The sequence below is a fragment of the Rana temporaria genome, chromosome 2 (assembly GCF_905171775.1).
Source record: "Rana temporaria chromosome 2, aRanTem1.1, whole genome shotgun sequence".
Taxonomy (NCBI): Eukaryota; Metazoa; Chordata; class Amphibia; order Anura; family Ranidae; genus Rana; species Rana temporaria.
The window spans coordinates 57,044,562-57,058,664 of NC_053490.1; the positions used below are offsets into that span (position 1 = coordinate 57,044,562).

General features: G+C 48.0%; 1 long non-coding RNA gene across 1 annotated transcript; it reads right to left on the reverse strand.

Annotated features, from left to right (window-relative positions):
- Positions 1-5,632: 5,632 nt before the first annotated feature.
- LOC120929041 lies at positions 5,633-14,052 on the reverse strand. Its single transcript, XR_005747333.1, has 2 exons — positions 13,876-14,052; positions 5,633-5,824 (listed from the first exon to the last, which is right to left on the reverse strand). It is a non-coding gene; the product is annotated as an uncharacterized LOC120929041 (long non-coding RNA).
- Positions 14,053-14,103: the final 51 nt, after the last annotated feature.

Sequence of the window (14,103 nt, forward strand, 5' to 3'; positions counted from 1 at the left end):
GTCACTAGGTGGCTGGGTACCTGATGGCATTAGATAAAACAAGGGCATTGCAAGGACAGATTAGGAGTATATGGGGTATCTCAGCCAATGGGCAGGGATTTTTCTTGAGTCCCTTGGCCAGCTGGGAGTGCCTATTTATTTGGTTGGAGTCAGGTGATCAGGGTTCTGTGCCACCTGGACGGTTGTCTGGGTGGACGTGTGTTGTATTCCCCCGTGCTGCTAGGCCGGAGTCTGGGGCCTATCCCGGGTCATCTGGCTGCTAGGCTGTCTGAGGGGCCTATCTAAATGCAGGAGAGCAGCATAGGGTTGGTTGGTTGCAGTCCAACCAGAGAACCTGTCATGGTCGGAGGTAGAGGGGAAGCTGTTGCCGTATTGTGATAAAATGCTCATTTCATTTTCCTTGTTGCACTTTAAGCATAATTAAAATCACTGTTCCTGAAAAAAACGATTGTTTTTACAGGGACACGGTGTGCCCACGGACATGCAATTGCGGCGAGACTTGGTGCCATCATATGTTGTCATCCCAGAATGAGAGCTGTCCCGCTCCGCCGTCATTTGTCTATACGGTGGGCAGGAGGTGGTTAATTATACTTAGCTAGGTGGATGCAGCATCGGTCCGATGCGGCATCTTTTCCCACCGGCTCTAAGAACCGAGCAATCGAACACTGCCTGTGGACAAAAAAGTGTAGCGCTCTGATACAATAAATGATGACATTGAAGTCAAAACAATACGTGAATAGTAGATAATGATGGTAGAAAAATGCACATATAATGAGGACAAATGAATTCTGTCATAGATGCATAAAGTCCAAAGTAAACCAAGTAGTGAATAAATAGCCCAAAGTTCAAAATTGGAAAGTCAATGAAAGTGAGATGATATCTTCCAAAGAAAAAAATAAGTGGATTGAGATGAATTTCAAGTGAAAGAGATATCCCGTCACCAGTGTGAGTGCAGGCTTACCGGAACGTGTGGACTCTGAGAAATATATATTTCCAGAGTCGATCAGGCTTGGTATATGCTGGAAACCACGATATGGAGTTACTTCCGAAAGAGAAAAGCGAATGGCCGTAATACAATAACCTGGGGATAGACTGGAAGATCTCTCACTCAGGAAATGCAGGGGATGGTCATCCGTATTTAAAAGTCACATAAGTCACTATCTTTTGAGTATAGTTTCACTAAAATTAACTTTTTAGATCCGGAGATTGGGCTTGTTGATCGCAAGTTCAGTTTCCAGACTTACTTCAAACCAACTGACAGGAACGGCTTCATTCCTATTGGCAGTTGCCATCACAGTTCATGGCTTCGGTCGGTCCCCCGTAGCCAGTTCCTAAGGCTGCGTAGGAACTGTACCGATCCTGAGTCTTATCCACGGCAGGCTACTATGCTCAAACATAGGTTTGTTGACAAAGGCTATTTAAGTGATGAACTCGATCTTGAGATGCAGCGAGTTCTTTCACTTGACAAAGCATCTCTCGTTTCGGTTAAACCCAAACGAGTACCTGATGACAGTTTCAAATATGCCATGATCACATCTTATTCCACCCAACACAGACAGGTGAAGAACATCATTGATAGGCATTGGGACATCCTCAGGAATGATAATGTCCTTAGACCTTTACTCCCAGAGCGGGCCAAATTGGTCTTTAGAGGTGCACCCTCTTTACAGAGTGGAATTGAACCCAACATTATCAACCCTCCATCAAAGAGCTCCTTTTTTCAAGACCTAATTGGTTTCTTCCCGTGCAGGAAATGTAAGGTGTGTCAACACAATTCAGTGAGGGGACGTAAAATCACACATTTTACATCCACCGTGACCAATAAACAGTATGAGATTAAGCATTTTTGTACCTGCAAAACAAATTACATTGTTTATCTCATCACTTGTACATGTGGCAAGCAATATGTCGGCCGCACGATCCGTACATTTTCGATACGCGTGGGCGAACATATTGCTTTCATCAAAGGTGGGGACACGAACCATACGGTTCCTCGCCACTTTAGACAATGCCACGATAGAAACCCCTCTGGCACGCAATTTACGATCATAGACCGTTACATACCCCCGTGGAGGGGAGGGGCTAAGACAAGAGGCGTTTCTCAATTAGAAACATTTTGGATTTACGAACTCCAATGCCACCATCCCTTCGGCTTGAATGTCGAATGGGATATTAATTCATTCATTGATAAGGCATGAAGTGATGGGTTCATATTACGGAGGAACTTTCGTTACATAATATTTAAATTATTATTTATTTATTTTTTTGTTATTCACAATATTAATTATTTTCCTGATACTATACACTTTTAAACATCATTGTTTATTTTTTATATTCATTTATTTACATTTTTTTGTGTATAGTCAGTACGCTTGGTCATTATATCTGTTAACGTATGTTCTGTTTGCAATCCAATTCACCATCTGGATGACTCACTCAGCATCGGTTTCCAGTCATAATCCAAATTCATTGCTTTTGTATTTTGCGGAGTTTTTGTCTTCTTTTTGGGTTTTAATGACCCATTGATTCCACACTCCGGAACATCCTTGACAGATGATTTTAACTCCTGTCATTGTCATTTTTAACAATCATATGTTATGTTTTTGTAAGTCATTTATATGACTTTTTAAACTCATCTTTCTTGTTTTTAGCTATTATGATTAAAAGTTCATAACTTCTCATTTTATTATCCATAGTGGTTCATTACTGTCCCTATGGTCCATACATGCAGTTTAACATTATGCCATCTTTTAGATTTATATTTCTATTAGCTGCCTGGGGCTTTAAGCGGCTAATTAATCATCCCGTTGAAGCTCCTGTCACTGTATTTTTTACTTATTTTTTCGCATCATGTTGATGCGATTACATTTGTTTTTATTTATGCCCATGTGGAACGCATAGTGTTCACCAGAGTGAGAGGTGAACCACACACATTTACATTCTGATCGCCCCTTCTCTGACGTCCTATGCAGCCTCTCGCCTGCTGTTAAGTGCAGCGGGGCTTTCTATTTGGAATACGGAGCCAGAATGAGGCTTGGAGTGCACGCTCCGGTGCCATTGTGCCTCAACCCGGAAGTGTCCGTTTGGAACGCTTCCTCATTCCAGTCACCCTATCTGAACACCATACCAAGATGAGGCTTGGAGCGCACGCCCCGTCGCCATCTTGCCACAACCAGGAAGCGCTTGTTTGAAGCGCTTCCTCGTCTGTAATGTTCAGACACTTTGTTTTATTACATTTTTTGGCTATTAGGGTGTTTATTGCAGGCTCAGAACGCCATTTGGAGCGCATGCTCATGCCACACTCGGTCTCCACCTGGAAGTGCTTCAATTCTGAGTGACTCCTCCCAGATGGTGAGTGGAATGTTTTGGGGGCTCATTATAAATTTGTTTGTTGGCCACATGAGATCGATACCCTTTTGACAACGTGTGGTTACACGAAACGCGTCAGGGATGACTCCATTGTTGCCATCATTATATTGATATGCGCTATATTTTCATCAGATATGTAAGTGCAACCTTTAATTAAACATTTATTGTTTTTTTACGGTTTTACACTATGGCGTCCCCTCTTCTCTTTTTTTACCTTCTTATGTGACTTTTAAATAAGGATGACCATCCCCTGCATTTCCTGAGTGAGAGATCTTCCAGTCTATCCCCAGGTTATTGTATTACGGCCATTCGCTTTTCTCTTTCGGAAGTAACTCCATATCGTGGTTTCCAGCATATACCAAGCCTGATCGACTCTGGAAATATATATTTCTCAAAGTCCACACGTTCCGGTAAGCCTGCACTCACACTGGTGACGGGATATCTCTTTCACTTGAAATTCATCTCAATCCACTTATTTTTTTCTTTGGAAGATATCATCTCACTTTCATTGACTTTACAATTTTGAACTTTGGGTTATTTATTCACTACTTGGTTTACTTTGGACTTTATGCATCTATGACAGAATTCATTTGTCCTCATTATATGTGCATTTTTCTACCATCATTATCTACTATTCACGTATTGTTTTGACTTCAATGTCATCATTTATTGTATGAGAGCGCTACACTTTTTTGTCCACATTTTGTTTTATGCTTCTCACTTTTCAGTAGCCGTGTTCAGCAGCTTGATACATTTACACTTAGCAGCGCAGTAATTCATACCACACCAATCGAACACTGCCTCCCTGAGCTCACTGGAGCACTGGGCTGTGGAGGGGGCGGGAGAGGCCGGCTCGGGTTCTCAGCGGCTTGTTGAGAGGCTGAGCCAGGTGCCGTACCAGGCATGTGGGTGGATCCTGAATTCAGTGTCGCTATCTTACCTGAGCCTGGCCCGGCTCTGTGACGTCAGCCGATAGCAGGTTTCAGCCCTCTGTCTGCTGAAAACAGTTCACAGGAGTGCAGAACACACTGTTTTTTTTCAACCAGACTAACTATATATACTTGTTAAAGTGTTTAATACTGCGTTTCCATCTTATTGTTTTACTGTGTGTTGCACAAATACATATTTTCCCTTCATCTTTTGTGTGTCTGAGGGTATGGCATTACTGGGAAGGTAGTTGATATCCAGAGTCAGGGGATCCAAACAACAGCAGCTACTTTTGTGTTAAGCATTACACTGATGCCGCGTACACACGATCGTTTTTCGGCATTAAAAAAAAATCGTTTTTCAGCATGTCCAAAAAACGAAGTTTTTCCAACTTCATCATTAAAAACAACGTTGCCCACACACCATCGTTTTAAAAAAATTATGAACAAAGCGCGGTGATGTACAACACGTACGACGGCACTCTAAAGGGGAATTTCTATTCGCCTTTGGGCTGCTTTAGCTGATTCCGTGTTAGTAAAAGACGATTTGCGCTTTTCTGTCTGTTACAGAGCGATGAATGTGCTTACTCCATTATGAACGGTAGTTTCACCCGAAAAACGAAATTTTTTAAACGTCGTTAAAAAATGCAGCATGTTCGAATTTTTTTTTGCTCGTTTTTCAGAAGCCGAAAAATGATGTGTAGCCCACACATAATCATTTTAAATGACGTTTTTAAAAACGTTATTTTTTTTTCATGCTGAAAAATGATCGTGTGTACAGCTGACTGGCTGTAGGAGCTGATCACATGCCAACTTTTTGCCTGCAGCCTGTAGAGCAACCCACAGCTTAAATTTCACCTGATTCTTCCGAATGCCCAGATTTAGTCTTAGAAAACAGTTAAGAAACCAGTTAAGAACCTAGCCATTTTTTTTAAGTTTTGGATAGTGAGGACAATTGTTAGAACCTTTGTCATTTTACTGCTGTCTCAGGCCAAACATTCATTAATGGTAACTCCGTCACTATACAATATATTAAAACACATTTAGAATGATTATTTACCAGCAGTGAATGTTTAGTGAATGTCACGCTCACAGCTTTAAATGATACCGTATTTCAAATGTGTAACTGTGTACCTACTTTAGTGTATTATAGTGTATTATAATCCATTATAGTAATAACATTATACTATACAGTACTCCACATGTCCAACTAACACCTTTTATGAAAAAATGATTATACAGTATGTTCCACAAACTCTTTTTTTTTGTATAATCAATAAAGATAATGCACAATACAAAACAGGCATTACATAACAGGTATGCACAAGACGTGAGAGTGGTTTTAATACAGGCTTTAAAAATCCTATAGAATTTTATTACACAGACATATGTTTAAATATATATAAATACTGTATATGTAAAAAAATAAAAGTGTCATTAACATGGGTATATTTCTGAGATATTTGTGACAACATTTCTTCTAGAGTCATATTCAATCTGTGTTGTTTGATGGTAAAAATAGATGAACCCTGTATGGGAGAAGAATAGGAGAGTGTAGGTTGTAATTCTGAGGATAAAGTCAGTAATGTATGTTTATTTGAAATAATGTGAATGCACTAAGGTCACCATGAAGCCACTAAAGGCTCAGGCTGGGTTCACACTGCCATACGGGGCGGCTCACAGCATGGGTCCCGTGCGGCCCGTCCTATCCATGCGTCCGGCCCCCTAATCTACATACAGGGCACCAGATGCATGAATTCCAATGGGAGGGGGGGGTTTGTTTTTTAAACACATAATTAGAGCCAGGGGCTCTAATAGGCTTCAAAAAAGGGTGGGCTTGGGGCGCAGAGCACTGCGCTCCGAGTCCCCCCAGTTGTGTGAGAATAGCAAATGAATATTTGCTATTCTCATACTGATTCTCCTCCCAGCCAGTCAGGAAGCGGGTTGTGAGACCCGCTTCCTGATTGGCCAAAAGGAGAAGCGATTTTATTGGCCAAGGGGGAGGAGGGAGGAGACGCATGGCTGGAGGAGAAGCAAGAAAAGATCGACCGACACTCCAGCCACCACAGCAGCCTCCAGGGATGGCTTAACATCCAGCACCCGGCTCAGCCATCCAGCACTCCCCGACTCAGACAGGGGAGGGAGGAAAAGGGGAGATCGGAGTCATCCCGGGCAGGACATCTGCCTCCTAAGGTAAGGAGGCCACCCGTCTCCCATGGCAAGGGGTGTTCTCGGTGTTCCCCACATTCCCCGCATTCATGTCTGCCTCGGGGGGGGGGGGGGGGGGGGCCGTCCTCATCTCCCGCAGAGGGGGGGTGGTCTTGGTTTGGCTTTCGATCCAAATTTGTGGCTGAATTTAGACCTGAAACAGATCAGAAGGCGCACAGGACTCCTGTGCAATTCACCCTGGAGCCGCTCCAAGGATGTGTAAACCTGCCCCATTTATTTCCAGTTACAATCTCCTGACATGCGAATTGAATGCAAGGAAAATCGCATCCAATTTGCAATAGTGTGAACCCAGCCTTAGCTTTAAATTCCAATAAAGAAATAAGGCTTAAAGAGGTCTCTCTCCCATTTTTATTAATGTGTTCTGTTCGTTGCGGGACAGGGGACCTTATTGAAGCACATAGAAAAATGAGACAAAGTACTATATGTACTTTGTCCTGCGAGGAACGGAACAAGCTATGAAAAAGAGACAACTGCAGACACAAAAACCTTGCCATGGTGCCTTGAATACCCTTTGACATTTTCCACATGTTGTGATGGTACAACCAAAAAAGTAAATGCATTTTATTGTGATTTTATGTGATAGACCAACACAAAGTGGCACATAATTGTTAAGTGGAAGGAAAATGATAAATGGTTTTCAACATTTTTTACAAATAAATATCTGAAAAGTGTGGCGTGCATTTGTATTCAGCCCCCCTGATTCAATACTTTGTAGAACCACCTTTCTCTGCATTTCTTTTTAGGTCTGTCTCTACCAGCTTTGCACATCTAAAGAGTGAAATATTTGCCCATTCTTCTGTGTAAAATCGCTCAAGCTCTGTCAGATTGGATGGAGAGCATCTGTGAACAGCAATTTGCAAGTCTTGCCACAGATTCTCAATTGGATTTAGGTCTGGACTTTGACTGGGCCATTCTAACACATTAATATGCTTTGATGTAAACCATTCCATTGTAGCTCTGGCTGTATGTTTAAGGTCGTTGTCCTGCTGGAAGGTGACCCTCCGCCCCAGTCTCAAGCCTTTTGCAGACTTGAACAGGTTTTTTTTTTAGATTGCCCTGTATTTGGCTCCATCCATCTTTCCATCAACTCTGACCAGCTGCTCAAAAAAAGCATCCCCACAACATGATGCTGCCACCACCACTCCTTGCCCTTTCACATAAGACTTGAGAATGATCTCCTAAAGTTTAGGAGATTGTTAAAAACATGGCTATATATCCAGGCTTTCGGGGTGACTTAAATATTAAACATTCTAATAGCTCCAAATTTTTTACTTTGTATGTTTTATATATCTTCTTGTTCGCTGATTGTTATTGCTCTATTGTTACTTGTTTAATCGATGTAGTTTCTGCCCCTTTTCTGTTCTGTTTTTATGCCACCGGCGCATCGAGGCACGTGTGTAAGACTGCGCTGTTGTTTTACAAGCATTTTAATAAATACATTTAATAAACCATGTTTCACGGTGGGGATGATGTGTTCAGGGTGATGTGCAGTGTTAGTTTTCTGCCACATATAGGGCCATATTCTCATAGAAGTTACGATGGAGTATCTCAGGATACTCCATCGTATCTCCCTTTTTTGGCCCGTGTATCTATGCGACTGATTCTTAGAATCATTTTCGCATAGATACACTTAAGATCTGCCATCTGTAAGTCACTTACACTGGCGGATCTTAAATGTAATGACGCCGGCCGCCGCTAGATGGCATTTACGTGAAGGACTCATTTGCGTATGCAAATGATCCTTCTACGCCGATTCCGAGTTCGTGTCGCGTAACCGTCGCTAACGTCGTTTGCAAATGATCCTTCTACGCCGATTCCGAGTTCGTGTCGCGTAACCGTCGCTAACGTCGTTTGCGTAAGCGGAAATTTAGTCCTGCTATTATGAGGAGTAAATTTCCGCAAGTCCCACGTAGGCCATGTTACGGATGGCGTCGGGTCCGTGCCGTGTTTTTTCGTCGGGTACGTCGTTTCCGTAAGTCGTTCTTGAATACGACTTTACGTCAATGACGCACACGTCGGCGTCATTGACGTTTTCCGCCGAGAACTGGAGCATGCGCACTGGGCTTTTTGAAGCCCGGCGCATGCGCAGTTCATTAGAATCGGGGGCGCGCTTAATTTGAATACAAGCCGCCCCCTTGGAGATCCGCCAGGCTACGCCGGGGCATTTACACTCCGCCGTCCCAACTTATGGAGCAAGTGTTTGGGGAATACAACACTTGCTCCTGTAAGTTGGGACAGCGGAGTGTAAGTGCCTTAAGCGCAGCAGCGGATTTTTAGAGAGAATATGGGCCTATGTGTTTTTAGGCCAAAAAAGTTACATTTTGGTCTCATCTGGCCAGAGCACCTTCTTCCACATGTTTGCGGAGTGCACAATTAATAGTTGTCCTGTGGACAGATTCTCCCACCTGAGCTGTGGATCTCTGCAGCTCCTCCAGAGTTACCATGGCTGCTTCTCTGATTAATGCTCTTCTTGTCTGGCCTGTCAGTTTAGGTGGACGGCCATGTCTTGATAGGTTTTTAGTTGTGCCATACTCTTTCCATTTTCGGATGATGGATTGAGCAGTGCTCCATGTTCTAAGCTTGGGATATTTTTTTATAACCTAACCCTGCTTTAAACTTTTCCACAACTTTATCCCTGACCTGTCTGGAGTATTCCTTGGCCTTCATGATGCGGTTTGTTCACTAAGGTTCTCTAACAAACCTCTGAGGACTTCACAGAACAGCTGTATTTACACCGAGATTAAATTACACACAGGTGAACTCTATTTACTAATTAGGTGACTTCTGAAGGTAATTGGTTCCACTAGATTTTAGTTAGGGGCAGGCCCGGACTGGCACAAAAAATAGGCCCGGGCATTTTGGAATAAGCAGCCCATGACATCTTAACCGGCTCCTTCTCCACTTTTCATCCTGAGGGATCCCCCGGGAGAGGGGAGGGGGAAACCCTGCAAAGGTGCAGGGGTCAAGGGGACAGGGAAAGAGCAGGGGGGGCAGAGAGCACCGGGAAGAACCTTGAGAACATGGGGTGGGGTGAGAGCACGGGGGAGAGGCAGAGAACACAGGGAGGAAGAGGAGAGCACAAGGGGGCTGGAGAGCATGGGGGCCTGGAGAGCACAGGGACTGGGGGGTTGGAGAGCACAGGGGGAAGCAAAACACAGGGTGGGGCAGAGAATACAGGGAGGGCAGGAGAGCACGGGGGCGAAGAGCACATGGGGGAGGCGGAGATCATTGGGGGAGGCGAAGATCACTGGGGGAAGCGAAGATCACTGCGGGGAGGCGAAGGGCACAGGGGGGGCAGCAGAGAGCACGGGAGGAGGTGGAGAGCACAGGGGGTAGGTGAAGATCAATGGGGGGCTGGAGAGTACTGGGGGAGAGGCGTAGGGCACAGGGGGGCAACGTAGAGCATGGGAGGAGGTGGAGAGCACTGGGGGGCTAGAGAGCACTGGGGGAGAGGCAGAGGGTACAGGGGGCAGCGGGGGGCTTGAGAGCACAGGGGGGGGCTAAAAAGCACTGGGGGAGAGGCAGAGGGCACAGGGGGCAGCGTAGAACATGGGGGGAGGTGGAGAGCACTGGGGTGGCTGAAAAGCACGGGGGGGGTTGGAGAGAATTAGGGGGAATTGAAAAGAGCACAGGGGGAGGTGGAGAGCACAGGGGGAGAGGCAGAGGGCACAGGGGGCAGTGTAGAGCATGGGGGAGGTGGAGAGCACAGGGGGCAGTGAAAAGCACAGGGGGAGAGGCGGAGGGCACAGGGGGGGGCAGCGTAGAGCATTGGGAAGGTGGAGAGCACAGGGGGAGAGACGGAGGGCACAGGGGGGCAGCGTAGAGCATGTGGGAGGTGGAAAGCACTGGGCTGGGGTGTTAAAGAGCACTGGAGAGCACAGGGGAGGCTAGAGAGCACAGGGGAGGCTAGAGGGCACTGGGGGGCTAGAAAGCACTGGGGGAGAGGCAGAGGGCACAGGGGGGGGCAGCGTAGAGCATTGGGAAGGTGGAGAGCACAGGGGGAAAGATGGAGGTCATAGGGGGCAGCCTAGGGCATGGGGGGAGGTGGAGAGCACAGGAGGGAGGTGGAGAGAAGAGGGGGGCTGGAGAGCACTGGGGGGATAAAGAGCACTGGGGGGGGCTGTAGAGAATTAGGGGGAATTGAAAAGAGCACAGGGGGAGGTGGAGAGCACAGGGGGAGAGGCGGAGGGCACAGGGGGCAGCGCAGAGCATGGGGGGAGGTGGAGAGCACAGGAGGGAGGTGGAGAGAAGAGGGGGGCTGGAGAGCACTGGGGGGGATAGAGAGCACTGGGGGGGCTGGAGAGAATTAGGGGGAATTAAAGAGAGCACAGGGGGAGGTGGAGAGCACAGGGGGAGAGGCAGAGGGCACAGGGGGCAGCGTAGAGCATGGGGGGAGGTGGAGAGCACAGGAGGGAGGTGGAGAGAAGAGGGGGGCTGGAGAGCACTGGGGGGGATAGAGAGCACTGGGGGGGCTGGAGAGCACTGGGGGGGGGGGTGGAGAGAATTAGGGGGAATTGAAAAGAGCACAGGGGGAGGTGGAGAGCACAGGGGGAGAGGCAGAGGGTACAGGGGGCAGTGTAGAGCATGGGGGAGGTAGAGAGCACAGGGGGCAGTGAAAAGCACAGGGCGAGAGGCGGAGGGCACAGGGGGGGGCAGCGTAGAGCATTGGGAAGGTGGAGAGCACAGGGAGAGAGATGGAGGAGGGGGGATTCTGTAGAGAATTAGGGGGAATTGAAAAGAGCACAGGGGGAGGTGGAGAGCACAGGGGGCAGCGTAGAGCATGGGGGGGGGTGGAGAGCACAGGGGGAGAGGCGGAGGGCACAGGGGGCAGCGTAGAGCATGGGGGGAGGTGGAGAGCACAGGGGGAGAGGCGGAGGGCACAGGGGGCAGCGTAGAGCATGGGGGAGGTGGAGAGCACAGGGGGAGAGACGGAGGGCACAGGGGGCAGCGTAGAGCATGGGGGGAGGTGGAGAGCACAGGGGGAGAGATAAAGGGCACAGGGAGAGAGATGGGGGGCACAGGGGGGCAGCATAGAGCATGGGGGGAGGTGGAGAGCACAGGGGGAGAGGCAGAGGGCACAGGGGGCAGCGTAGAGCATGGGGGGAGGTGGAGAGCACAGGGGGAGAGGCGGAGGGCACAGGGGGCAGCGTAGAGCATGGGGGGAGGTGGAGAGCACAGGGGGAGAGACGGAGAGCACAGGGGGCAGCGTAGAGCATGGGGGGAGGTGGAGAGCACAGGGGGAGAGGCGGAGGGCACAGGGGGCAGCGTAGAGCATGGGGGGAGGTGGAGAGCACAGGGGGAGAGACGGAGGGCACAGGGGGCAGCGTAGAGCATGGGGGGAGGTGGAGAGCACAGGGGGAGAGAAGGAGGGCACAGGGGGAGAGACGGAGGGCACAGGGGAAGAGACGGAGGGCACAGGGGAAGAGATGGAGGGCACAGGGGGAGAGATGGAGGGCACAGGGGGGAGATGGAGGGCACAGGGGGAGAGATAAAGGGCACAGGGAGAGAGATGGAGGGCACAGGGGGGCAGCATAGAGCATGGGGGGAGGTGGAGAACACAGGACGGAGGTGGAGAGAAGGTGAGGCTGGAGAGCACTGGGGGGGGGGCTAGAGAGCACTGGGGGTGTTGGAGAGCATTGGGGGGAGGTGAAGAGCACAGGGGGAAGTGTAGAGCATAGGGAGAGGCAGAGGGCACAGGGGGGAGGTGAAGAACACAGTAGGGAGGTGGAGAGCATGGGGGGGTAGAGACTAGAGAGCACTGTGGGGGGGGGGGTAGAGACTAGAGAGCACTGGGGGGGGGCAGCAGAGATAAGCAGGATAGGAGGAGCGGTGGGGTGGCTGCATATAGAAGAATCATTCTCTCCATCTTCTTCCCGCAGTACCTGAATGCCTGCGAGAGGGAGAGGAGCAGATGCAGGCATTCAGAGACCGCGGGGGGACGATGGAGAGAATTATTCTTCTATATGCAGCCACCGCTCCTCCTATTCAGGTTACAGGGGCTGCACTTACGTTTTTGCTGAGAGATCCCATTGGCAGAACACATGCTGTAGCAGGCTCCTCTCCCTTCCTGGTCACGCCCCCCGGCACCAACGGCTGAACTTCATTGGCGGCCGTGGAGCGGTGTCTCCTCTAGTCCCTCCCCCTTCAGGAGCTGCTGATGCCGACGCCGAAGGCTGAGCCTGAGGCTGAACTGGCAGCCGGGCGGCCGCGGAAAGGTCAGAGGACCGGCGCGGGCTTAAAGAGCAGCCTGCCTTGGCCCCGCAAGTCAGAACAGTGGCCCGGCGGCCGCGGCCCACCGGGCAAATGCCCGGTTTGCCCTATGGCCAATCCGGGCCTGGTTAGGGGTATCAGAGTAAAGGGGGATGAATACAAATGCACGCCACACTTTTCACATATTTATTTGTAAAGGAATTTGAAACCATTTTTCATTTTCCTTCCACTTCACAATTATGTGTCACTTTGTGTTGATCCATCATATAAAATCCCAATAAAATACATGTACATTTTTGGCTGTAACATGGCATAATGTGGAAAATTTCAAGGGGTATGAATACTTTTTCAAGGCACTGTTGTAATACATTATTTTGCCTTAAAGCAACCCCCCCCCCCCCCCACATGTAGGCTTTCTTCCACATCCTGCAAACCACATATAGCAAAAACCAAGATAGAGGCAACTGAACTTACAGTCAAACTTAATTGTTTCTTGTGAAAAATGAATTGACTTCTCTCAGCTCCTGAGCCTCATAATGCACATATGAACGAGTCCATGGATGGCCGAGGTTTACTGTTGTAAAATTTTGCTTGCATAGACAGATCTCGCCAGCGGGACAAGCTCCCAATCATATGACATCGGTGACCACCAATCACAGAGGCTACAGGATCCAGAGGTCTGTCCTGCATCCCCGAGCATAAAGACCAATTTAAAAGGATGCTGGGGCTGGGTGGGAAGGGGTTAAAATGCTTATTGCAAGTCCATTAACATCCAGTACATGAACACTATGGCCCAAAGATGGGGCATGACTGAAAAAGGTCTGCCGATTGGCATTCGATCACCTGATGGCCGAGAGCGCTGACCAGAGTGTTCCAGCGGGGGGTTGTCCCCCTGTCAGTACACAATAGCTAGGCAGGAGAGATCGCTGTATTACCGATGCATGGTTAGTACAGCGCCTCCAACCAAGCTGTCAGGGTTTTTTTTTTCGTTCAGCCAGCTGGGTTGCCCGAAAAAAATTGTAGTATGTACTAGGCTTTAGAATGGCGTGTCCAACAAGCCCATGCAACGTTTATAGTCAAGTGTTCATAAACCTTTGGGCATAAAGTATAGGTAAAAACCCTTAATTATTGGCTAGCTTACCATTATTATGCATATCAGCTGCATCTATTTTTCTCCCAATGCCAGGAAATTGTGCCTCCAGATGTACGGGGAATCCACTGTCCAGCTGTTTTCCGTCTTCATCATAACTAAACAAACATGAGCAAAATATTTAAATACGAAAAAAATCTGTTCTGCGTTTTAAAGTAGAGCTCCAGCCCAAGTGTTTTCTTTACTTCTGGAGGTGACTTTATTCAAAACTGAAAAAAT